This window comes from Triticum dicoccoides, chromosome 6A (assembly GCF_002162155.2).
Source record: "Triticum dicoccoides isolate Atlit2015 ecotype Zavitan chromosome 6A, WEW_v2.0, whole genome shotgun sequence".
NCBI lineage: Eukaryota > Viridiplantae > Streptophyta > Magnoliopsida > Poales > Poaceae > Triticum > Triticum dicoccoides.
In genome coordinates this window covers 600,782,584-600,807,769 of record NC_041390.1, presented here as the reverse complement: position 1 = coordinate 600,807,769, position 25,186 = coordinate 600,782,584, and positions in this window count along the sequence as shown.

Here is a 25,186-nt window from a genome sequence, read left to right as displayed (position 1 = left end):
TCGATGATGCGGATCTGCGGCCGTGGACGGGGCGTCAGAAGCTGCTCCGGTAGGTTGGATGAGGGTGCGAGGAAGCAGATCTAAGGCCGTGGACTTGTGAGTTGGCAAAGCGGCCCCGATAGGGTTGAGAATGGTATAGGCGAAGCTACTCCGGTAGGGTTGACGATGGTGTCGGCGAAGCGGCTCCGGTAGGGTTGAGGAAGGTGTCAGCGAAGCGGCTCCGGTAGTGTCGTGGAATTGTCACGTCAGATGTCCTAGCGGAAGGACTTAGTCGTGAGGCCAACGCATCTATGTGGTATCTTGAGGGGGGTTGAGCGGAATCAAGAAACGCAACACAAGACGAGGATTTAGACAGCTTCGGGCCCCGGGAAACATCATCTGGTAACAACCCTACATGCTGTTTGAGGCTAGATGTAACGCCCCAAGACCGGAGCTTCAGTTGCCTTCCAGGGTTTCCGGGTTTCATTGTGTGATGTGTTTCGTCTGTTGCATTCATCTTTGCATCGTGTGCATTGCATCATGTCATCATGCCATTATTATTGCAACCGTTTCAAAACTCTTTTAAATAAACCGTATTGATCTTCGATCCATTTAAATCGAGGGAAGGATGACTTCTGTTTATAACATATCCTCCCAATATTAGGGAGCTATATTAAAAATATTCCATTATCTTTGGAATCACCATAACATACCTGCGGTTTAAGTTCCATACATTTTCTATCTCATTTTCTTGCCTCAAACTTTGCCAACAATTCTTATCTCTTTTATTGTGGCTCTACCAAAAATCTCAACATTTTGGTCACTTCTAAACCTCGTCCTAGTTCAAACCCATTTGAATCAAATTCAAATGAGTTTGAATTCTTATTGTTCGATCTGGACCTTTCTAATTTTCTCGGACCAAGCATATTTTTGTGACTCCAAGAAAATTTACCGCTTGTCCAAATTCTTCTTCAACCTTCTCCTCTGTCCTTTTTCCTTTCTTTTAATTCTCTGTTTTTTTTTAAAAAAACAAAGGAGTGGGGGACAGAGAGAGTAGCCCAGCTGGCCACTTGGATCCGGTAACGTCGCTTTTGTGAGGACCCGTTCGACTACGTCCTTTTGTCTTCTTCATGGACTCGTTCTTCTTCCTTGCGGGATCTCAGGCAAGATGACCATACCCTCGAAATTACTTCTATCTTTGCTTGCTAGTTGCTCGCTCTTTTGCTATGCCTATGCTGCGATACCTACCACTTGCTTATCATGCCTCCTATATTGTTGAACCAAGCCTCTAACCCACCTTGTCCTAGCAAACCGTTGTTTGGCTATGTTATCGCTTTGATCAGCCCCTCTTATAGCGTTGTTAGTTGCAGGTGAAGATTGAAGTTTGTTCCTTGTTGGAACATGGAGATGTTGTTCCTTGTTGGAACATGTTTACTTGTTGGGATATCACAATATCTCTTATTTAATTAATGCATCTATATACTTGGTAAAGGGTGGAAGGCTCGGCCTTATGCCTGGTGTTTTGTTCTACTCTTGTCGCCCTAGTTTCCGTCATATCGGTGTTATGTTCCCGAATTTTGCGTTCCTTACGCGGTTGGGTCATAATGGGAACCCCTTGACAGTTCGCCTTGAATAAAACTCCTCCAGCAAGGCCCAACATTGGTTTTACCATTTGCCACCTAGCCTTTTTCTTTCCCTTGAGTCGGCCAGCTCAAGGGTCATCTTATTTTAACCCCCCGGGCCAGTGCTTCTCTAAGTGTTGGTCCAACTGAGCGATGTCCGAGGCTACCAGGGGCAACTCTCGGCTGGCTTACCCGACGTCTTGCTCATCCGGTGTGCCCTGAGAACGAGATATGTGCAGCTCCTATCGGGATTTGTCGGCACATCTGGGTGGCTTTGCTGGTCTTGTTTTACCGTTGTCGAAATGTCTTGTAACCAGGATTCTGAGCCTGATCGGGTCTTCCCGCTAGAAGGAATATCCTTGGTTTCTGTGAGAGCTTGTGATGGGCTAAGTTGGGACTCCCCTGCAGGGATTTGAACTTTCGAAAGCCGTGCCCGCGGTTATGGGCAGATGGGAATTTGTTAACATCCGGTTGTAGAAAACCTGAAGTTGACCTTAATTAAAATGCTTCAACCGCGTGTGTAACAATGATGGTCTCTTTTCGGCGGAGTGCGGGAAGTGAACACGGTGTTGGAGTACTGCTTGACGTAGGTTGTTCTAGGACCACTTCTTGATCATAGTTGTTTGACCGTGCTTTTGCCTTCTCTTCTCGCTCTCATTTGCGTATGTTTTAGCCACCATATATGCTAGTCGCTTGCTGCAGCTCCTCCTCATACCTTTTACCTTACCTATAAGCTTAAATAGTCTTGATCGCAAGGGTGTGAGATTGCCGAGTCCCCGTGACTCACAGATACTTCCAAAACCAGCTTGCAGGTGCCGTTGAACCGTGCAGATGACGCAACCAAGCTCAAGGAGGAGCTCGATGAAGATCTTGTCCTTTGTTTTGTTTCGTTCTAGTTGATCAGTAGTGGAGCCCAGTTGGGGTCGACTGGGGATCTGTGTAGCATTTGGGGTAGTCTTCTTTTATTTTGGCTCCATAGTCGGGCCTTGATTGTATCTGGTTGATGTAATGCTTTATTCATGTAATTGTGTGAAGTGGCGATTGTAAGCCAACTATGTATCTCTTTCCCTTATGTATTACATGGGTTGTGTGAAGATTACCTCACTTGAGACATTGCTTTCAATGCGGTTATGCCTCTAAGTCATGCTTCGACACGTGGGAGATATAGCCGCATCGAGGGCGTTACAAGTTGGTAATCAGAGCATTCCCCGACCTTAGGAGCCCCCACTGCTTGATCGAATTAGCGGACGAGTTGAGTCTAGAAAAATGTTTTGAGTAATCTAGGAATTACATATCAAAGAGTTTAGGAATTCTTTTTACTCCCCAGTCCCTTCATCGCTCTGGTAAGGCATCCTGACATAGAGTATTGACTCTTGTCTTCTCAAATTTCACTAAAAAAATTTAGGATCACGCGGGTATCTTGGAATCATTCCGATCGATTTGTGACGAGAACATTGTTCTTGGTGCCTCTTGTCATTTAGGGGTTGTGGCAGTGTCCCAGGGAGTTGAGCTCCGAGGTGTTGTCGTCACAATTTTATCGTTGCAGTTCTAAAATACCTGAGTTAGTTTCGCCGACATCAAAAATCTCTTTTATGCAGATGTTGGTGAGATAACCTCGACGCCACCCAGTACTGGGGCGGGAGTTTGGGAGTATTGCCATAACTCGTATAACAGATGCTTTTTGAAGGTTGAGGTAGATGATTTCCGAAGGTTTCTTGGTTATGTGTTGAAGGATGGATACAGCTGGATGTAGGATTTGCTAGATTTGGGTGAGATATTATGCTTCCCCTGTATCCCCAACACCTGATTGCATAACCGGAAAATTTTGGGAGTTTATAAGTGGGAATTCAAGTAGCTCTTAGGATATCTTTCCGACAGATGTATGATATGAAATTGGGGTTCGACATCTAGTGGTCCGCCTATCCACGGTTGATTTTACAGTGGTCTCGTTGTGTCTTAAAGAGTCCTTGGCTATGCCGACTCGGGGACGCTTCGTATGTCATGTGCACTGCCTTGTACATGATGGTGCTGTATGATCGAGCCCGTGTAGGCCCCACCACGAAAACTTCGGACGAAATCTCTATCATATGTTTGTTCCGTCTTATTCTGCAAGCCAATCCTTTGTTTTGTTTTGAGTTGTGGTATTCGAGTTGCTTCAAAGTCAAATGTTGATTCCATACTTTTCCTAAGTGGTGTTCTCATACTCCTATGTGAATACTAATCCTTCATAATAATCGAGATTGTCATGTCAATCCTTTTCAACCGGTGTGCTTCTCTTCAAGTGGATCCGATCATTTCAATATCAGCAAGATCTGTTACTAGTTCTTCTCAACGGCGTTTGTTTCATCCGTTCTAAGTTGTCTTTGTTTTTTCCCACCCTCCCACCCTTGTTTGCCTTGAAGGATTCATATTTCTTAATCACTATCCATTTTATTGATGGAAGTCTCTCCATTCTTTTTCCTTCATGTTTTTACCCGGTGTTTCTCATGAAGATGCTCTACTCGTTCTTCATTCTCCATTCTTTTCTTCTCCGGTGGATTCAATTCAAGCTTTTGGTGTTGATCATATCCTTTCCTCGTTTCAAAAGTTTTATCATACCGGTGCTCATCATATTCATTCATTTCCCGCTATTCAATTATTCCGGAGTGCTGAAGATATCTCGGAAGGCTCATCTTTTCCTTCAAGATACATTCAAACCTATTCTGAGGTTGTTATCTATTTCAAGCTATTTTATTTAACCGGTGCTTTCTCTCTTTTAAATACTTCAATGGTGTTTCTTTTGAGTGGGCCCTAACCCACAGGTCTTTTACCAGGATCTTACCTGACTGTTCCATTCTTTCCGGAGTTACTCCCAAATTCTTTTCGAAGTTTGACGTAAGAATGATTCATCATCAGTCATATGTATTTCTCCAAGATCTGTCAAATTCTTTTCATCGTTGGTTCAACCTTTCTAATTTTCCATCCTGGAGTATCTCAACAATTCATGGTGGTGTTTCTCATCGGTATTCTCAACATTTGAAGACCGAAGAAGATTTTTTTTCTCTCAATCTTGCTCCTTTCTCTTCAAGATTTGTGGTGCTAGCGTGATGCCATCCTCTCATAATTATTTTCGATTGTGAGAATTCTTTTCACCCATCCGGAGCATTTCAAGATTCTTTTCACGTTGCTTCTCCGGAGCCCATCATCTCAGAATTTATTCATTCTCAGCTTTCAGTATCATTCTCTAAATCTTACTGGTGTTTCGTTCAAGTGATCTCTAATCGGCTCGTGATCTCTTCGTTCCCATGTATCTAAATCCTCTCAAGCATCCTCATTCATTTTATAATTCATCCCGGTGTTTTCTTTATCTTTTCTTCAATCGTTTTCAATTCTTACGGTGGTTCGTTCAAGATTTCTATTCCTTCATTATCATATCAATGTATTCGTTGGTTAAATCCTACCGGTGGTCCGTTGAGTTTGTGCTATATCTCTCTTAGTCCTTTTCTACGAGAATAAGTAATATGTCAAATCCGTTGCTTGTCATCAATTTTAATTGGTGAAGGATAAGCATAATGTAATTCTTATTCTTGTTTCATCGAGTTTATTCAGTTTCTTCTCCGGAGTGGTTCATCATATCACATTCTCGGTTTGAGTTGCTTTATCTTTTCTTTTTGGAGTTCAAAGTTAGTTTAGTTATATCATTTCGAGGATCCATCTAAGTCAGCACAAGGTTTCACCTTGTGTTTTCAACTTTTCTTTCCATTCGTTTGACCATTCATTTATCGGAGTTCTTCATGGAGACACTACATGTGGGTTCATAAAGGATTAAATTCCTTCTCGAAGCGTTCATCAAGATTCTTTTCAGAGAAGTTCAAGTATTCTTCTTCGTGCAATCCGGAGTGCAATTCCTTCTACCTTATCTTTTCAGGTGGTGTTATGTCAATTTGACAATTTCTTTCGTGTTTCATGATTCGCAAATTGTCAGGAATGAGATATTTAAACCCATCAATTTCTTCTTTGGATTTATCTTGAGTCACATTTCACCTAAAGCTTTCCCTAAGGACTGTTGCTATTATGGTGCTTATAAATGACCCAAGTTCTTCATTTATCCTCCCGGTGGAATAAGCTTCTCATCTCCTTGTGGATGTCAATCCAATCTATCGTTTCCAGTAGTGGCAGAATGTCACCTCATAATTTGAGATGTATTCCATAAGCCCACAACAAGCTTACTCTTTTCGTTGTTGTTTTTTTCCAACAACTCCGTTCGACCCTTATCCTAAGGATGCCTTTTTCAAGCTCATTTGTGGCATTAGTTGACCTTTTCTTCTCCATCCTTTCAATGATATATTTTTCTTTTCTTCTTACGGAGGCATTGTGATGCCCTCTGCTCAAGTTCTTTTCATCTTATCAAGTTTCATATCTGTGACGCCCCCAATTCAATCGTACACTAATCATGCACGCAAACGTGTACGATCAAGATCAGGGACTCACGGGAAGATATCACAACACAACTCTAAAACATAAATAAGTCATACAAGCATCATAATACAAGCCAGGGGCCTCGAGGGCTCGAATACAAGTGCTCGATCATAGACGAGTCAGCGGAAGCAACAATATCTGAGTACAGACATAAGTTAAACAAGTTTGCCTTAAGAAGGCTAGCACAAACTGGGATACAGATCGAAAGAGGCGCAGGCCTCCTGCCTGGGATCCTCCTAAACTACTCCAGGTCGTCATCAGCGGGCAGCACATAGTAGTAGGCACCTCCAGTGTAGTAGGGGTCGTCGACGACGGTGGCGTCTGGCTCCTGGACTCCAACATCTGGTTGCGACAACCAGAAAGAAAGGAAAGGGAAAAAAAGGGGGGGAGAAAGCAACCGTGAGTACTCATCCAAAGTACTCGCAAGCAAGGAACTACACTACATATGCATGGGTATATGTGTAAGGAGGCCATATCAGTGGACTGAACTGCAGAATGCCAGAATAAGAGGGGGATAGCTAATCCTGTCGAAGACTACGCTTCTGGCAGCCTCCGTCTTGCAGCACGTAGAAGAGAGTAGATTGAAGTCCCCCAAGTAGCATCTCCAAGTAGCATCTCCAAGTAGCATCTCGAGTAGCATCGCAGTAGCATAATCCTACCCGGCGATCCTCCCCTCGTCGCCCTGTGGAAAAGCGATCACCGGGTTGTCTGTGGAACTTGGAAGGGTGTGTTTTATTAAGTGTCCGGTTCTAGTTGTCATAAGGTCAAGGTACAACTCCAAGTCGTCCTGTTACCGAAGATCACGGCTATTCGAATAGATTAACTTCCCTGCAGGGGTGCACCACATAACCCAACACGCTTGATCCCATTTGGCCGGACACACTTTCCTGGGTCATGCCCGGCCTCGGAAGATCAACACGTCGCAGCCCCACCTAGGCAAAGCAGAGAGGCCAGCACGCCGGTCTAAACCTAAGCGCACAGGGGTCTGGGCCCATCGCCCATAGCACACCTGCACGTTGCGTGGGCGGCCGGAAGCAGAACTAGCCCCCTTAATACAAGAGCAGGCTTACGTTCCAATCCGGCGCGCGCCGCTCCGTCGCTGACGTCTGAAGTGCTTCGGCTGATACCACGACGCCGGGATACCCATAACTACTCCCGCGTAGATGGTTAGTGCGTATAGGCTCGTAGCCGACTCAGATCAAATACCAAGATCTCGTTAAGCGTGTTAAGTATCCGCGAACGCCGAACAGGGCCAGGCCCACCTCTCTCCTAGGCGGTCTCAACCTGCCCTGTCGCTCCGCCACAAAGATCCACCCAGAGGGCCGTCGGGACAAAGGTCCTTTCAGTCCCCAATCCGTGAATCACTCGCGGGTACTCTTCGAGCTGACCCGACTTTAGTCACCATCTGTATAGTATGTATGTATGTATAGTATATACCCGTGATCACCTCCCAGGTGATCACGGCCCGATAGTATAGCAAGGCAGACTGACAAGAATGTAGGGCCAATGATGATAAACTAGCATCCTATACTAAGCATTTAGGATTGCAGGTAAGGTATCAACAGGTGTAGCAACAATGGCAGGCTATGCATCAGAATAGGATCAACGGAAAGCAGTAACATGCTACACTACTCTAGTGCAAGCAGTATAGAGTAGAATAGGCGATATCTGGTGATCAAGGGGGGGCTTGCCTGGTTGCTCTGGCAAGAGAGAGGGGTCGTCAACTCCGTAGTCGAACTGGGCAGCAGCAGCGTTGGTCTCGTAGTCTACCGGAGAGAAGAGGGGGAAGAAACAATGAATACCATGCAAACAAATGCATATCGATGCATGACACGACAAGTAACGATGCTAGGTGAGCCCAATCGCGGTAGTAGGTGATACCGACGAAAGGGGGAAACATCCGGGAAAGTATTCCCGGTGTTTCGCGTTTTTGGACTGATGAACCGGAGGGGGAAAGTTGTGGGTTCGATAGGTTAGGGGTGTGTGGCGGATGAACGGACTGCGTATCCGGGTTCGTCTCGTCGTTCTGAGCAACTTTCATGTAGAAAGTATTTTCATCCGAGTTACGGATTAAAAGATATGATTTTCTAAAGATTTAAATCATTTTCTGATTTTATTTAGTTATTTAATTCCAACATTATCCAAAACAGTGAATGATGACGTCAGCATGACATCAGAGTGATGTCAGCAGGTCAACTGGTCAGTTGACCAGTCAAACCAGACAGGTGGGTCCAGTGGGACCCACATGTCATTGTCAGGGATATTAACAGAATTCTAAAACTAACTAAATTGGGTTAATTAGTGGGTGGGGCCCGGTAGTCAGTGAGAGATTAGTGTTTAATTAATTAATTTAATTAATTAGCAATTTATCTATTTATTTTTATTCGTTTTAAGACATGGGGCCCGCATGTCAGTGGCAGTGGCTGCCACATCAGCGTAGTTGACCCGGTCAACTTGGCCAGTTGGGGCCCCACGCCCACAGGCAGTGACCCAGGGGTGGACCCCACGCATGCCACCTCAGTCGGCCGGCGTTTAGACGCCGGCGAGTCCGTTTTCGCAGCGGCGCGGCTCGGGAGAGTGGCAGGTTTCGCCCATAGGGCACCAAACCGAGCGGGACCGGTCGCGTTCGAACGGCAAGACGACGGCGAAGTGAGTGGGGTGGTTGTAGAGGTGGTGGTGGCCGGAGTCGAGCGCCACGAGCTCGTCGGCGGTGAGGTGGTTCGGGCGCGAAATGAAGATGGCGACACCGCGCGCTTCGGGGCTAACGGGAAGGCCAGGGGGGAGCTGCGCGACGCGCTGAGCACAAAGGACTCGGCCCCGTGACCATTTGGTCACCGGAAGGGCGCCGGCGACGCGTGCAGGCGGCGGCGCGGTCGGGTGCTTCGGCGGTAGCTAGCTAGGGCACCGTGAGGCGAAGAAGGAGAGGGGGAGAGGACGGAGTGGAGCTCACCGAGCGGTCAAGAAAGACCCGTGGTGGCTTAGGAGCAGCAGAGCTCGCCGGGGAGGAAGGGGATCGCCGGCGGCCGTCGAGGAAGCAGACGGCTCGATCCGTGGCCTGCGGTGCTCCTCGAGATCGATGGCGAGGCGTAGCCGAAGTAGAGGTCGTCGGCGCGTCTCGTGGACGTGCAAGCGAGGCGCGGTGTGGCCGGTGGCCGCGGTTATGGCGCAGCCATGGCGACGGCGGCGTTCGGTTACGGAGGGGAACGAAGGGGAGCGCGGTGGATCTGAGGGGGAAGGCGCAAGGACCGAGGGGAGAATGGGGGCGAGTGGGAGGAGAGACCGAGGGGCGCGGCGTCGGCGTCCTTATCCCCTCGCCTCGTCGCCGGCGAGGTGGGTTCGGCTGGGACGCGCCCTGTTCCGACCCGGGTCGGGGGAACAGGGGAAGGGGACGCTGTGCGGGGGCTGGGCCGGCCAGGCTGACTGCGGGCCAGGGGGTTGAGCGGTGGCCGTGCGGGTGGGTTGGGCTGCCTGGTCCAGGGGGCTTCCCCCCCACCTTTTGTTTTTTTTCTTTTGTAATCTCTTTCTTTTATTTATTTCCCTTTCTGTTTTATTTAGTTTTAGGGCATTTAGGCATTTTATAAAATGGTGTTTGCTTCACCATAATTACCAGTGCAATATTTGGCAACCCCCGAACATTTTCGCTTTGCCTTTTGAAAACTTAGGGTGTTTGTCACTAATTCATATTTTGAATTGCAATGATTTCGAACTACCACTTGATTAGCAACAGTAACACGGATGACATGGCATCATTAGAGAGTTTTACTGTAGCCTAATTATCCGGGCGTTACAAATCTCCTCCACTACAAGAAATCTCGTCCCGAGATTTAGGAGGTAGAAGGAAACAGTGCGGGGTATTCATCACGCAGGCGATCCTCACGTTCCCAGGTGGCTTCATCTTCAGAATGGTGCGACCACTGGACTTTGAGGAACTTGGTCGCCTTCTGGCGGGTGCGGCGTTCAGCTTGGTCGAGAATGCGGACCGGATGCTCTTTATAGGAGAGATCCTGTTGCAATTCGAGCACTTCATGATCCACTGCCCGGATTGGGTCCTTGAAGCAGCGGCGGAGCTGTGATACATGGAACACATCGTGAACCTGAGAAAGGTTCGGCGGAAGCTCCAGTTGATATGCCACCTTTCCACGCCTCTCGAGAATAGTGAATGGGCCAATATAGCGAGGAGCTAGCTTGCCCTTGATCCCGAAGCGGTGAGCACCCTTCATTGGTGTAACTCGAAGATAGGCCTTTTCGCCAGGTTGATAGACCATGTCTTTATGATGACGGTCATAATTACTCTTTTGGCGTGACTGAGCAGTCTTGAGATTCTCGCGAATAATGCGGACTTGCTCTTCGGCATGTTGGATAATATCCGGACCAAAGAGTGGACGTTCCCCAGTTTCTGACCAGTTCAGAGGGGTTCGGCACTTTCGTCCATATAACACTTCGAAGGGGGCCATCTTCAGACTAGCTTGATAACTATTATTATAAGAGAACTCAGCATACGGGAGAGATTCCTCCCATTTCTTGCCGAAGGATATAACACAAGCTCGAAGCATGTCTTCGAGAACTTGGTTGACACGTTCAACTTGCCCTTGTGACTGAGGATGAAAAGCAGTGCTGAAAGACAGATGAGTGCCCATAGCTTCTTGGAAACTTGCCCAGAATCTTGAAGTGAATAAACTGCCACGGTCTGAACTAATAACCAGTGGGATACCGTGAAGCGAAACAATTCTGGACATGTAGAGAGTTGCAAGCTGACTAGCAGTGATCGTTTCTTTGACCGCCAGAAAATGTGCAACCTTAGAAAGTCGGTCAATGACGACAAGAATAGCATCATTACCCTTTTGCGATTTGGGAAATCCAGTAACGAAGTCCATCTCGACATGGTCCCATTTCCATTCAGGAATAGATATAGGTTGCAGAGTTCCAGCAAGCCTTTGATGTTCTGCTTTGATACGACGGCAAACGTCACATTCAGCAACATAACGAGCAATGTCTTGCTTCATGTTAGACCACCAAAATCTCTGGCGGATGTCTTGGTACATCTTTGTACTACCAGGGTGGATACATAGAGGCGTATCATGAGCTTCTTTCATAACCTCCTGAGTCATATTCAGGTTTTCCTTCTTACATGGAACCACTAGGCGGCCTTTGAAGTACAAGGCGCCATCATCAGCAATAGTGAAGGATGAGGGACTTCCTTCTTTGAGGTCTTGCTTAATCTTGTAGACTTCAGAGTCAAATCCCTGCATTGTCTTTATGGTGCCCACGAGATCGGGTTCAACAGCCAGGGGATAGAGGGAACCCTGGGAAACAACACGGAGATTCATCTTGCGGAACTCCGGAGGAGGGGGAGCGAGTGCACCCGGAGGAACAATATGGAGGTTCAGCTTTCTGAATTCTTCAACAAGTGAGGGCTGAACCTTGTGAACCTGGAGGTGGTTGCAGTAAGACTTGCGGCTCAAGGCATCAGCCATTACATTAGCCTTGCCTGGGGTATAGGAAATACCCAAATCAAAGTCTGCAACAGTCTCCATCCATCTCTGCTGACGGAGGTTCAGGTCTGGCTGAGTAAACAGATACTTCAGACTTTGGTGGTCAGTGAAGATCTCGCAATGATTACCGAGTAGGTAATGTCGCCACTGTTTTAGTGCATGAATGACAGCAGCAAGTTCGAGGTCGTGAACTGGGTAGTTCTCTTCGTGAGGGCGCAATTGCCGAGAGGCATAAGCAACCACTTTGCGCTCTTGCATTAGGACACAGCCTAGTCCTTGACGGGAAGCGTCGCAGTAAATGACGAAGTCCTTCTTAGTATCAGGAGGAGCTAGTACTGGGGCAGAAGTCAACTTGTCTTTGAGTGCCTGGAAGCTTTCCTGACATTTGTCTGTCCACTGGAACTTGACGCCCTTATGCAATAGGTTAGTCAGAGGCCTGGCAATCTTGGAGAAGTTGTCGACGAATCGACGGCAGTAGCTGGCGAGACCGAGAAAACTTCTGACTTGCTTAACATTCTTCGGAGGAGTCCAATCGAGAATAGCCTGAACTCGTTCAGGGTTGACGGCAATACAATCCTTAGAGATGACATGCCCGAGATAGGTTACTTCGGGAAGCCAGAATTCACATTTGGAGAACTTGGCATAAAGTTGATGCTCTCGTAGCTTTTCCAGCACGAGGCGAAGATGTTCAGCATGTTCTTCTTCATTCTTGGAAAATATCAGGATATCATCCAGATAAACCACGACGAACTTGTCGAGGTAATCCATGAATATATAATTCATCAGGCGAGAGAAGGTGGCTGGAGCATTGGTTAAGCCGAAAGACATGACGGTGTACTCGTATGAACCATAACGAGTCACAAATGCGGTCTTGGGGATATCCTCCTCACGAACACGGATCTGGTGGTAACCCAACCTCAAGTCGAGTTTGGAGAACACTGATGAGCCAGCCAATTGATCATACAGATCATTGATCCGAGGAAGAGGATACTTATTCTGAATGGTAGCTTGGTTTATAGGACGGTAGTCTTGGACCAATCGGTTTGTCCCATCTTTCTTCTTGACAAAGAGAGAAGGTGCTCCCCAAGGAGAGCAACTTGGGCGAATGAAACCACTTTGAAGAGATTTATCGATTTCCTCCTTAAGCTCAAGGAGTTCATGCGGCGGCATCTTGTAGGGTCGCTTGGCTATAGGAGTAGTGCCTGGTTTCAAGTCGATGACGAATTCGACAGCTCTAGCGGGGGGAATCCCTGGGAGTTCTTCTGGAAAGACGTCGAGGAAGTCACGCACGACGGGGATGTTTTCAATGCCCTCGAGTGGTGCGGCGTTCAATGCATTCAATGCATAGAGCCTTACTTCGGCATTCTTAACCAGATGGGCATTGTAGCTTATTATCTCATCAGAAGGGTGTAGCAGATGGACGGTCTTGGTGGCGCAAACGATAGAAGCAGTATGCGCCTTTAACCAATTCATTCCCAGAATGAGGTCAATGCTACAGGACTTCAGTACGATGGGAGAGACAAGGAATTCCAGTCCTTCGATTTCTACAGGGACGTCGTTGCAAATCATGGAGGTTCGACATTGGCCCGCAGGAGTGTGTACTAATAGTGAAGCATTCATGTCCTCACATTTAATGTCGTGCAAGCATGCAAAATCTTCTGACATGAATGAATGCGATGCACCTGTATCGAATAAAACAGATGCAGGTACTGAATTTACGAGGAGTGTACCCATCACAGTAGCAGGCTGGTCTTGAGCTTCATTCAGATCAACGTGGTTGGCATGAACACGGCCATAAGACTTGGCATTGTTGTTGCGGGCCTGGTTGTTTCCACGGCCAGTAGCTGGAAGGGCCAGTTGTTTCTGATTTTGAAAGCAATCCCTAGCACGGTGACCTGGTTGACCACACTTGTAGCACAGGCCATTATTGGGAGTGGGAACAGGAGCTTGGGGTGGCGGAGCTGGAAGCCTTGGCTGCCTAGTTGGAGGAGTAGGCAGACGAGGTGCAGCGTAAGACTGCCTTGGGGCTGGTGCATTTGGATGGTACATGCTGTTCGGGATCCATATCTTACGCTTCTGCGAGGGCGGGCCCGAAGATGAGCCCGTGTCACGGTTGCGCCTTTGAGAGCTCTGGTGTTCTTGCAGACCCGTCTCGACATTGATGGCCTTGTTCACCAAGGTGGCGAAATCGGCAAAGTCATGCACTAGAAGTGCGAGCTTGATGTCAGCTTGAAGGCCTTCACGGAACTTCTCCTGTCTGCGAGCATCAGTTGCAATGTCTTCTTCAGCATAGCGGGATAAGTCCAGAAACTCCCGCTGATAAGCTTCAACAGTCTTGTTGCCTTGGGTGAGGTTACGAAACTCATGCTTCTTCCGGTCCATGACTCCTTGTGGGATGAAGCGGGCACGGAAAGCAGCCTGGAAGTCTGGCCAGGTGATGATTGTTCCAACTGGCAGAGTACGCCTGTGGCTGTCCCACCATTGAGCTGCGGGTCCCTTCAAGAAGAAGGAAGCAAAAGTGACATAGCTGGCAGGGGCTACATCAGCAGACTCCATCTCATAGGTGATGTCACGGAGCCAGTCATCAGCATCCAGCGGCTGGGTTGAGCTGCGGTACACACTTGGGTTGAGGCGTATGAAATCCTGCAGAGTTGTTGTGTTTGGATGCTGGTTCATATTGGGGCGAGGAAACTGAGCCATCACGTTTTCCATGAACTGGCGATTCATCTCAAGCTGTTGGATCATACCAGCCATGTACTCAGGCGGTGGTGGGAAGTTGCCACCACGACCACGACCAGCTGGTCTAACCATCCTGTTAATATATAACAGGGGTAGTTCAGTATTGAGAAATTTGCATAGACAAGAGTCATTCATGATGAAACATGCATAATAAAAGGAGCACGACAGATACCACATAGATAGTCGGCATAACGTACAAAAGGGGTCGGACATAGAGTTCAGTACACAGAGTTCAGTACATAGATTAAGTCATCATAGGCGGCACGCAGGCTCGCGAGTGCATCTAAGACTAATGAACAAGACTACATCAGTCCCAGGAGGTACTGTGAAGGTAGCTGTAACCTGACAGCTGGTAGTGGGGCAACGGATAGTCCTCCACGTCAGTGGCCTGGGGGCCACGGATACTCTGGTGTAGAATCCGACGCTCAGGTGGCAGAAGAGGACCAAGTGCGGGAGAGTAGCCTCCCACCTCTGGCCATCCGACACCGTGGGGCATCACGGTCCTGGCTGGATAGATCGCAGAACGCGGCAGCTGTCCAGACCGGACAAAGGGGTGCAACCGCGTCAGAGCCCTGTAAAGGTGCTGACGAGTGGTGTACAACTCGTGGCGAAGAGCTCTGTTAGCTCGGTCCAGCCCATCAGCATGCAGAACCAGGCGCTGATGGTGGAAAGGCTCTCGGGTGACGGTGGAGTAGGCGGCAGTGTAGTATCCCTCCGCACCAACGTCAGATGCGATAGGAATGTGCCTGAAAGGGGAAGTGTCCAATGCCTGATACTCTCCATGAAGACGTGTCAGAGCAGCATGAGCAGCATCGTGGACTGCCATCTCGATGGTCACTCCAACACCATGAACGGTGTGCAGCACGGTAGTGGACTCATACTCCCGAGAGTAGAGGTGGACGATGGCACGGTACTGCTCCTGGTTAAAGTCCTGGTACTCCTCGTAGACGGTGTACTCAGGGTGCCAGCGATAACCCAGATAGGTCACCATATCAGCTAGCACAGCAGGTGATCCTGAGGCACCAATGGCCGCAGTGTGACGCACGACCTGTCTCGTGGGTTCCATCTGAAAACAAAGATGTTTCAATGGAGTCAAATGACAACATGGGCACTATTCAAAATGCTATCCTACAGAATAATTATGGCTTATCCAACTTTGGGGTGAACGTGGTAACGGGATCCTAATGTCAGAGTTAGTAAATTCGTTTAACCCGAGTAGAAAAGAACTCAGAGTCCCAGAGTAAAGGTCGAGGAGTAAAAGATCCTAGTACCACCCGATGGCGACGTGGGCCCGTAAGGCTCACAACCAAGTTAGTAAAAGTTTTTGTAATGTCTAGACTCGACTTCGGCCAAGGAGTGTGGAAGGGGGATTCCTACAGGCAGTCGGCTCTGATACCAACTTGTGACGCCCCCGATTCAATCGTACACTAATCATGCACGCAAACGTGTACGATCAAGATCAGGGACTCACGGGAAGATATCACAACACAACTCTAAAACATAAATAAGTCATACAAGCATCATAATACAAGCCAGGGGCCTCGAGGGCTCGAATACAAGTGCTCGATCATAGACGAGTCAGCGGAAGCAACAATATCTGAGTACAGACATAAGTTAAACAAGTTTGCCTTAAGAAGGCTAGCACAAACTGGGATACAGATCGAAAGAGGCGCAGGCCTCCTGCCTGGGATCCTCCTAAACTACTCCAGGTCGTCATCAGCGGGCAGCACGTAGTAGTAGGCACCTCTAGTGTAGTAGGGGTCGTCGACGACGGTGGCATCTGGCTCCTGGACTCCAACATCTGTGTGCGACAACCAGAAAGAAAGGAAAGGGAAAAAAAGGGGGGAGAAAGCAACCGTGAGTACTCATCCAAAGTACTCGCAAGCAAGGAACTACACTACATATGCATGGGTATATGTGTAAGGAGGCCATATCAGTGGACTGAACTGCAGAATGCCAGAATAAGAGGGGGATAGCTAATCCTGTCGAAGACTACGCTTCTGGCAGCCTCCGTCTTGCAGCACGTAGAAGAGAGTAGATTGAAGTCCCCCAAGTAGCATCTCCAAGTAGCATTTCCAAGTAGCATCTCGAGTAGCATCGCAGTAGCATAATCCTACCCGGCGATCCTCCCCTCGTCGCCCTGTGGAAAAGCGATCACCGGGTTGTCTGTGGAACTTGGAAGGGTGTGTTTTATTAAGTATCCGGTTCTAGTTGTCATAAGGTCAAGGTACAACTCCAAGTCGTCCTGTTACCGAAGATCACGGCTATTCGAATAGATTAACTTCCCTGCAGGGGTGCACCACATAACCCAACACGCTTGATCCCATTTGGCCGGACACACTTTCCTGGGTCATGCCCGGCCTCGGAAGATCAACACGTCACAGCCCCACCTAGGCAAAGCAGAGAGGCCAGCATGCCGGTCTAAACCTAAGCGCACAGGGGTCTGGGCCCATCGCCCATAGCACACCTGCACGTTGCGTGGGCGGCCGGAAGCAGAACTAGCCCCCTTAATACAAGAGCAGGCTTACGTTCCAATCCGGCGCGCGCCGCTCCGTCGCTGACGTCTGAAGTGCTTCGGCTGATACCACGACGCCGGGATACCCATAACTACTCCCGCGTAGATGGTTAGTGCGTATAGGCTCGTAGCCGACTCAGATCAAATACCAAGATCTCGTTAAGCGTGTTAAGTATCCGCGAACGCCGAACAGGGCCAGGCCCACCTCTCTCCTAGGCGGTCTCAACCTGCCCTGTCGCTCCGCCACAAAGATCCACCCAGAGGGCCGTCGGGACAAAGGTCCTTTCAGCCCCCAATCCGTGAATCACTCGCGGGTACTCTTCGAGCTGACCCGACTTTAGTCACCATCTGTATAGTATGTATGTATAGTATATACCCGTGATCACCTCCCAGGTGATCACGGCCCGATAGTATAGCAAGGCAGACTGACAAGAATGTAGGGCCAATGATGATAAGCTAGCATCCTATACTAAGCATTTAGGATTGCAGGTAAGGTATCAACAGGTGTAGCAACAATGGCAGGCTATGCATCAGAATAGGATCAACGGAAAGCAGTAACATGCTACACTACTCTAATGCAAGCAGTATAGAGTAGAATAGGCGATATCTGGTGATCAAGGGGGGGGGCTTGCCTGGTTGCTCTGGCAAGAGAGAGGGGTCGTCAACTCCGTAGTCGAACTGGGCAGCAGCAGCGTCGGTCTCGTAGTCTACCGGAGAGAAGAGGGGGAAGAAACAATGAATACCATGCAAACAAATGCATATCGATGCATGACACGACAAGTAACGATGCTAGGTGAGCCCAATCGCGGTAGTAGGTGATACCGACGAAAGGGGGAAACATCCGGGAAAGTATTCCCGGTGTTTCGCGTTTTCGGACTGATGAACCGGAGGGGGAAAGTTGCGGGTTCGATAGGTTAGGGGTGTGTGGCGGATGAACGGACTGCGTATCCGGGTTCGTCTCGTCGTTCTGAGCAACTTTCATGTAGAAAGTATTTTCATCCGAGTTACGGATTAAAAGATATGATTTTCTAAAGATTTAAATCATTTTCTAATTTTATTTAGTTATTTAATTCCAACATTATCCAAAACAGTGAATGATGATGTCAGCATGACATCAGAGTGATGTCAGCAGGTCAACTGGTCAGTTGACCAGTCAAACCAGACAGGTGGGTCCAGTGGGACCCACATGTCATTGTCAGGGATATTAACAGAATTCTAAAACTAACTAAATTGGGTTAATTAGTGCGTGGGGCCCGGTAGTCAGTGAGAGATTAGTGTTTAATTAATTAATTTAATTAATTAGCAATTTATCTATTTATTTTTATTCGTTTTAAGACATGGGGCCCGCATGTCAGTGGCAGTGGCTGCCACATCAGCGTAGTTGACCCGGTCAACTTGGCCAGTTGGGGCCCCAGGCCCACAGGCAGTGACCCAGGGGTGGACCCCACGCATGCCACCTCAGCCGGCCGGCGTTTAGACGCCGGCGAGTCCGTTTTCGCGGCGGCGCGGCTCGGGAGAGTGGCGGGTTTCGCCCATAGGGCACCAAACCGAGCGGGACCGGTCGCGTTCGAACGGCAAGACGACGGCGAAGTGAGTGGGGGTGGTTGTAGAGGCGGTGGTGGCCGGAGTCGAGCGCCACGAGCTCGTCGGCGGTGAGGTGGTTCGGGCGCGAAATGAAGATGGCGACACCGCGCGCTTCGGGGCTAACGGGAAGGCCAGGGGGGAGCTGCGCGACGCGCTGAGCACAAAGGACTCGGCCCCGTGACCATTTGGTCACCGGAAGGGCGCCGGCGACGCGTGCAGGCGGCGGCGCGGTCGGGTGCTTCGGAGGTAGCTAGCTAGGGCACCATGAGGCGAATAAGGAGAGGGGGAGAGGACGGAGTGGAGCTCACCGAGCGGTCAAGAAAGACCCGTGGTGGCTTAGGAGCAGCAGAGCTCGCCGGGGAGGAAGGGGATCGCCGGCGGCCGTCGAGGAAGCAGACGACTCGATCCGTGGCCTGCGGTGCTCCTCGAGCTCGATGGCGAGGCGTAGCCGAAGCAGAGGTCGTCGGCGCGTCTCGTGGACGTGCAAGCGAGGCGCGGGGTGGCCGGTGGCCGCGGTTATGGCGCAGCCATGGCGACGGCGGCGTTCGGTTACGGAGGGGAACGAAGGGGAGCGCGGTGGATCTGAGGGGGAAGGCGCAAGGACCGAGGGGAGAATGGGGGCGAGTGGGAGGAGAGACCGAGGGGCGCGGCGTCGGCGTCCTTATCCCCTCGCCTCGTCGCCAGCGAGGTGGGTTCGGCTGGGACGCGCCCTGTTCCGACCCGGGTCGGGGGAACAGGGGAAGGGGACGCTGTGCGGGGGCTGGGCCGGCCAGGCTGACTGCGGGCCAGGGGGTTGGGCGGTGGCCGTGCGGGTGGGTTGGGCTGCCTGGTCCAGGGGGCTTCCCCCCCACCTTTTGTTTTTGTTTTTTTCTTTTGTAATCTATTTCTTTTATTTATTTCCCTTTCTGTTTTATTTAGTTTTAGGGCATTTAGGCATTTTATAAAATGGTGTTTGCTTCACCATAATTACCAGTGCAATATTTGGCAACCCCCGAACATTTTCGCTTTGCCTTTTGAAAACTTAGGGTGTTTGTCACTAATTTATATTTTGAATTGCAATGATTTCGAACTACCACTTGATTAGCAACAGTAACACGGATGACATGGCATCATTAGAAGAGTTTTACTGTAGCCTAATTATCCGGGCGTTACAATATCACTTTTCAACCGGAGTAGTGTCCAAATTTGTTCTTCCTTGTTCCTCTTTTCTAAGGGAGTGTTTGCAACTTTGTTCATCTTGGTTGTATTCTTTCATTCAAATTTGCTCAGCCTTGCAAGGTTCTTTGGTTTCACTTGTTTGTCAAAGAAGCAACTTAGTTTTACGTTTTCCCCTTCCTCTTTCGTTTTCCCCGGTGCCATCCTAGATCTTGGGACGAGATCCTCTCGTAGTGGTGGAGTGTTGTAACGCCCCAAGACCGGAGCTTCAGTTGCCTTCCAGGGTTTCCGGGTTTCGTTGTGTGATGTGTTTCGTCTGTTGCATTCATCTTTGCATCGTGTGCATTGCATCATGTCATCATGCCATTATTATTGCAACCGTTTCAAAACTCTTTTAAATAAATCGTATGGATCTTCGATCCATTTAAATCGAGGGAAGGATGACTTCTCTTTATAACATATCCTCCCAATATTAGGGAGCTATATTAAAAATATTCCATTATCTTTGGAATCACCATAACATACCTGCGGTTTAAGTTCCATACATTTTCTATCTCATTTCCTTGCCTCAAACTTTGCCAACAATTCTTATCTCTTTTATTGAGGCTCTACCAAAAATCTCAACATTTTGGTCACTTCTAAACCTCGTCCTAGTTCAAACCCATTTGAATCAAATTCAAATGAGTTTGAATTCTTATTGCTCGATCTGGACCTTTCTAATTTTCTCGGACCAAGCATATTTTTGTGACTCCAAGAAAATTTACCGCTTGTCCAAATTCTTCTTCAACCTTCTCCTCTGTCCTTTTTCCTTTCTTTTAATTCTCTGTTTTAAAAAAAACAAAGGAGTGGGGGAGAGAGAGAGTAGCCCAGCTGGCCACTTAGGCCTCAGTCTAGGCCGGCCCGCTTCCCAGTCCCGCTGCTAACCCTAGCACCCTGGCCCGATCCTCCTCTTCCCCCGTACCCCTTTCCACCCAGCACCGCCAGGGAAACCGCATCCCTCGATCCACCTCTCCTCGATCCCCATCTCCCTCGGCTCCACCCCGCTGCCAGAGAGCCTCGGCTCGTCCCCATCTTCCTCTCGATCCGGCTCGTCCCCACCTTTCTCCCGCTCTCCCTCTCTACGCCCGACCTCCTCCTCCGTCAGCCCCGCGCCCGGGTCTCCTCCTCCACGTTCGTCCTTCTCGCTGAGAGCCCCGCGGGATCCCCCTCGCCCTCGCTGTTTGGCACCGGCGCCGCCCTGCCGCTTTGGCCCCGCGGCCACCTCTCATTCCCCGCTCGTGCCCGAGGATCGAGCGCCCCAACCTTGCTCTGTTGAGCGCCGTCCTCCACTGCCTCCCCGCCAGGGGCCCTCGCAGGCTCCACCTCGTCGCCTTGCCTCGTCACTGGTCCCTGCTCCACCTCGTCGACTCGCATCCACAGAACCAGGCCACGGCCGCACCATGGACGCCTCCCTCCTTTACACCTGGCCTCGATTAGAGTCGCTCCTGTTAGCAACCAGCACGACCACGAGGCTGCCCTCTCCTTCCCCTGCACAGGAGCTCGCAGCAGCCACCATCGCCTCCTTGCTGTTGGCATCCCGAGGCCCCTTGTGTTGTTTTGTGTTGGACGTCAAGGCCGGCAAGATCGACTACAGTGATGCCAAGTTCCACCACCGGCAAGACCCGGACTCCAAATGCAAGTACAACTACAAACCTGAAGAACTCAGATGCATCAAGTCCCCGAGGAGACCCGTTTTTCGTCAAGTTCGACTACATTGTGACGCGTCAAGTACCACTACCACCTTCTTCAGAATCCCAAGAACGCCAAGTACCTCGACACCCAGCGCCTAGAACGACTACCGACGTCGAAGACCCATGAACAAAAACCTTCAAGTTTGACTACCGTCGACGTGCACTTTGCCAAGTACCACGCCATGGGTGTCCCTCCAAGTTTGATGTTGGAACGTACATGACTACGTGGATTCACTAAGTACCCCTACGCGTGAAGACGCCAAGACCATTTCGGGATTAACCAAGTACCGCTACCGAGGACTCGAACATCTACGAAAACGTGTACCCCTACCGTCGCCGAGATCGCGAGAACCTCTACCGACGACCTCAGAACGTGTACGATGACAGTTGTCGAAGACCCGTACCTCTACCGCTTCCCGAACATGAACGATTACCTCCATTACAAATGCCCCGAGAACGTCTACTTCCTCTACCATCACTGAGTACCACTACTTCCCACGACGATCTGGAACGACTACACCGCTTGACCCGAACCGCTCCGGTAACGCACGCTTCAAAGGTATAACCTCGAGACGACCGCCGTGAACGAATGCATTGTGATGTATGAGATGCTCGTGCTTGCACCATGCTCGATTTGTTGGTGCACGTTGCCCTCTTTTACCTTGTCACCGTCATGTGGGAACCCGGTAACTGGGAGCACCCCACCTTCTATCGCATGTCACGCTCCCATCACACTTTCTTTGCACCGGGATCTCAATCGAGTTATCGGAACCGGAACGTTGTCGTGGCACCGTTTCGTTATCGTTGTTGTGGCTCCCGTTTTCATTTCCGCCACGATGACAAATGCTTCTTAATATGCTCTTGTCAACTTTTAATAAAAATTGCATAAACTTGTTCATGTCATCCGCATCATGAAAACAATAATTAAAATGTTTAGATTGTTGTTGCAGCAAATTACTAATGCATATGGGGATTTACCGGATTTGTTGTTTGTTATATCCGGCCCCATTTAATTTGTTTAGATAGTATAGATTTGTTATGCTTCACCTCTTGCCATGCTAACAAACATTTAATATTGTTGGGTACCTCAACGAGAGAGAACTAAATAATTGATGTGGTGTTCCGTCAATATGCAACTAGTTGCATATTGAGCTCCACTTAACTTGTAGTTTTGTTTGTGCCCTTTGCCATGCCATGCTTCATTAAATCGGAGATGCATCATACTTGTTTGCGCATCATGCCATGTTTATGTGGTGGTTGTTTACGATGTTGTGTGCTTCTTTTCGGTGTTGCTTCTTCGGGTTGGATCCGGTAACGTCGCGTTTGTGAGGACCCGTTCGACTACGTCCGTTTGTCTTCTTCACGGACTCGTTCTTCTTCCTTGCGGGATCTCAGGCAAGATGACCATACCCTCAAAATCACTTCTATCTTTTCTTGCTAGTTACTCGCTCTTTTGCTATGCCTATGTCGCGATACCTACCACTTGCTTATCATGCCTCCTATATTGTTGAACCAAGCCTCTAACCCACCTTGTCCTAGCAAACCGTTGTTTGGCTATGTTACCGCTTTGCTCAGCCCCTCTTATAGCGTTGTTAGTTGCAGGTGAAGATTGAAGTTTGTTCCTTGTTGGAACATGGAGATGTTGTTCCTTGTTGGAACATGTTTACTTGTTGGGATATCACAATATCTCTTATTTAATAATGCATCTATATACTTGGTAAAGGGTGGAAGGCTCGGCCTTATGCCTGGTGTTTTGTTCCACTCTTGCCGCCCTAGTTTCCGTCATATCGGTGTTATGTTCCCGGATTTTGCGTTCCTTACGCGGTTGGGTCATAATGGGAACCCCTTGACAGTTCGCCTTGAATAAAACTCCTCCAGCAAGGCCCAACATTGGTTTTACCATTTGCCACCTAGCCTTTTTCTTTCCCTTGAGTCGGCCAGCTCAAGGGTCATCTTATTTTAACCCCCCGGGCCAGTGCTTCTCTAAGTGTTGGTCTAACTGAGCGATGTCCGAGGCTACCAGGGGCAACTCTGGGCTGGCTTACCCGACGTCTTGCTCATCCGGTGTGCCCTGAGAACGAGATATGTGCAGCTCCTATCGGGATTTGTCGGCACATCTGGGTGGCTTTGCTGGTCTTGTTTTACCATTGTCGAAATGTCTTGTAACCGGGATTCCGAGCCTGATCGGGTCTTCCCGCTAGAAGGAATATCCTTCGTTGACCGTGAGAGCTTGTGATGGGCTAAGTTGGGACTCCCCTGCAGGGATTTGAACTTTTGAAAGCCGTGCCCGCGGTTATGGGCAGATGGGAATTTGTTAACATCCGGTTGTAGAAAACTTGAAGTTGACCTTAATTAAAATGCTTCAACCGCGTGTGTAACCGTGATGGTCTCTTTCCGGCGGAGTCCGGGAAGTGAACACGGTGTTGGAGTAATGCTTGACGTAGGTTGTTCTAGGATCACTTCTTGATCATAGTTATTCGACTGTGCTTTTGCCTTCTCTGCTCACTCTCATTTGCGTATGTTTTAGCCACCATATATGCTAGTCTCTTGCTGCAGCTCCTCCTCATACCTTTTACCTTACCTATAAGCTTAAATAGTCTTGATTGCGAGGGTGTGAGATTGCTGAGTCCCCGTGACTCACAGATACTTCCAAAACTAGCTTGCAGGTGCCATTGAACCATGCAGATGACGCAACCAAGCTCAAGGAGGAGCTCGATGAAGATCTTGTCCTTTGTTTTGTTTCGTTCTAGTTGATCAGTAGTGGAGCCCAGTTGGGGTCGACCGGGGATCTGTGTAGCATTTGGGGTAGTCTTCTTTTATTTTGGCTCCGTAGTCGGGCCCTGATTGTATCTGGTTGATGTAATGCTTTATTCATGTAATTGTGTGAAGTGGCGATTGTAAGCCAACTATGTATCTCTTTGCCTTATGTATTACATGGGTTGTGTGAAGATTACCTCACTTGCGACATTGCTTTCAATGCGGTTATGCCTCTAAGTCGTGCTTCGACACGTGGGAGATATAGCCGCATCAAGGGTGTTACACTAGATCTCATTATCATCACGAGGGAGTCGCCGTAAACCGGCTCTCCTCTAATTGTGTCTAGCCCTAGAGATTGTTGTTTGCTTGTCCCTCTTGGGGAGCCCTGCCCCTCCTTATATATGTTGAAGGGGCGGGTTACATGTGGAGTCCTATTAGGATTAGGACTAGTCTATCTCTAATACAAACCGGATAGAAGTCCAGGTCTTAACTCCTTGTAAGACAAATATTCCTCACACCTTTCCTCTTAAGCCGGCCCACCACTAACATAAACCGGTCTTCTGGGCCTTGGGCCTTGTCATCCATCTGGAACACGCGCCGAGTCACCAATGAGTCTTCAGACTCGTGAATCGTCATACCAGTGAACCGCCAAACACGTAAGTGGCCAATCCTCTGGCGGGTTACCAATGAAACGCCAAGTCCGGCCGGGTTATACGTCCGGCCGGTTTACGCCATGGGGTATATCCTCGACAGGTAGGGTTGAGTAAGGTGTCGGTGAAGAGGATCAAAGGCCATCGACGAGGGCGTCGGTGGGGCGGCTCCGGGGGGTGTGGACGAAGCGTCTTCGGTGGGGAGTATGAATGAGCCGCTGCAGATGCGCGGCGGTTGACGAGAGTACCGGCGAAGCAGATCCGACGCCGTGGACAAGGCCGACACTGAATGGGCTGTGGTACAGTGGTGGATGAGCAGTCTACTTGTTTCTAGGGGAGGTGGGAGGGGTAGATGCGGCCGCAGAAGCAGATCCGGCGAGGTGGACGCCGCTGGCAGTGAATGGGCTATGGTACGCCGGTGGATGAGCAGTCTAGGGTTTTGAGAGGGGAGGGGAGAAAGGGCGATGAAGTACAGACGACGTGATGTAAGATGCCCTGGTGCTAT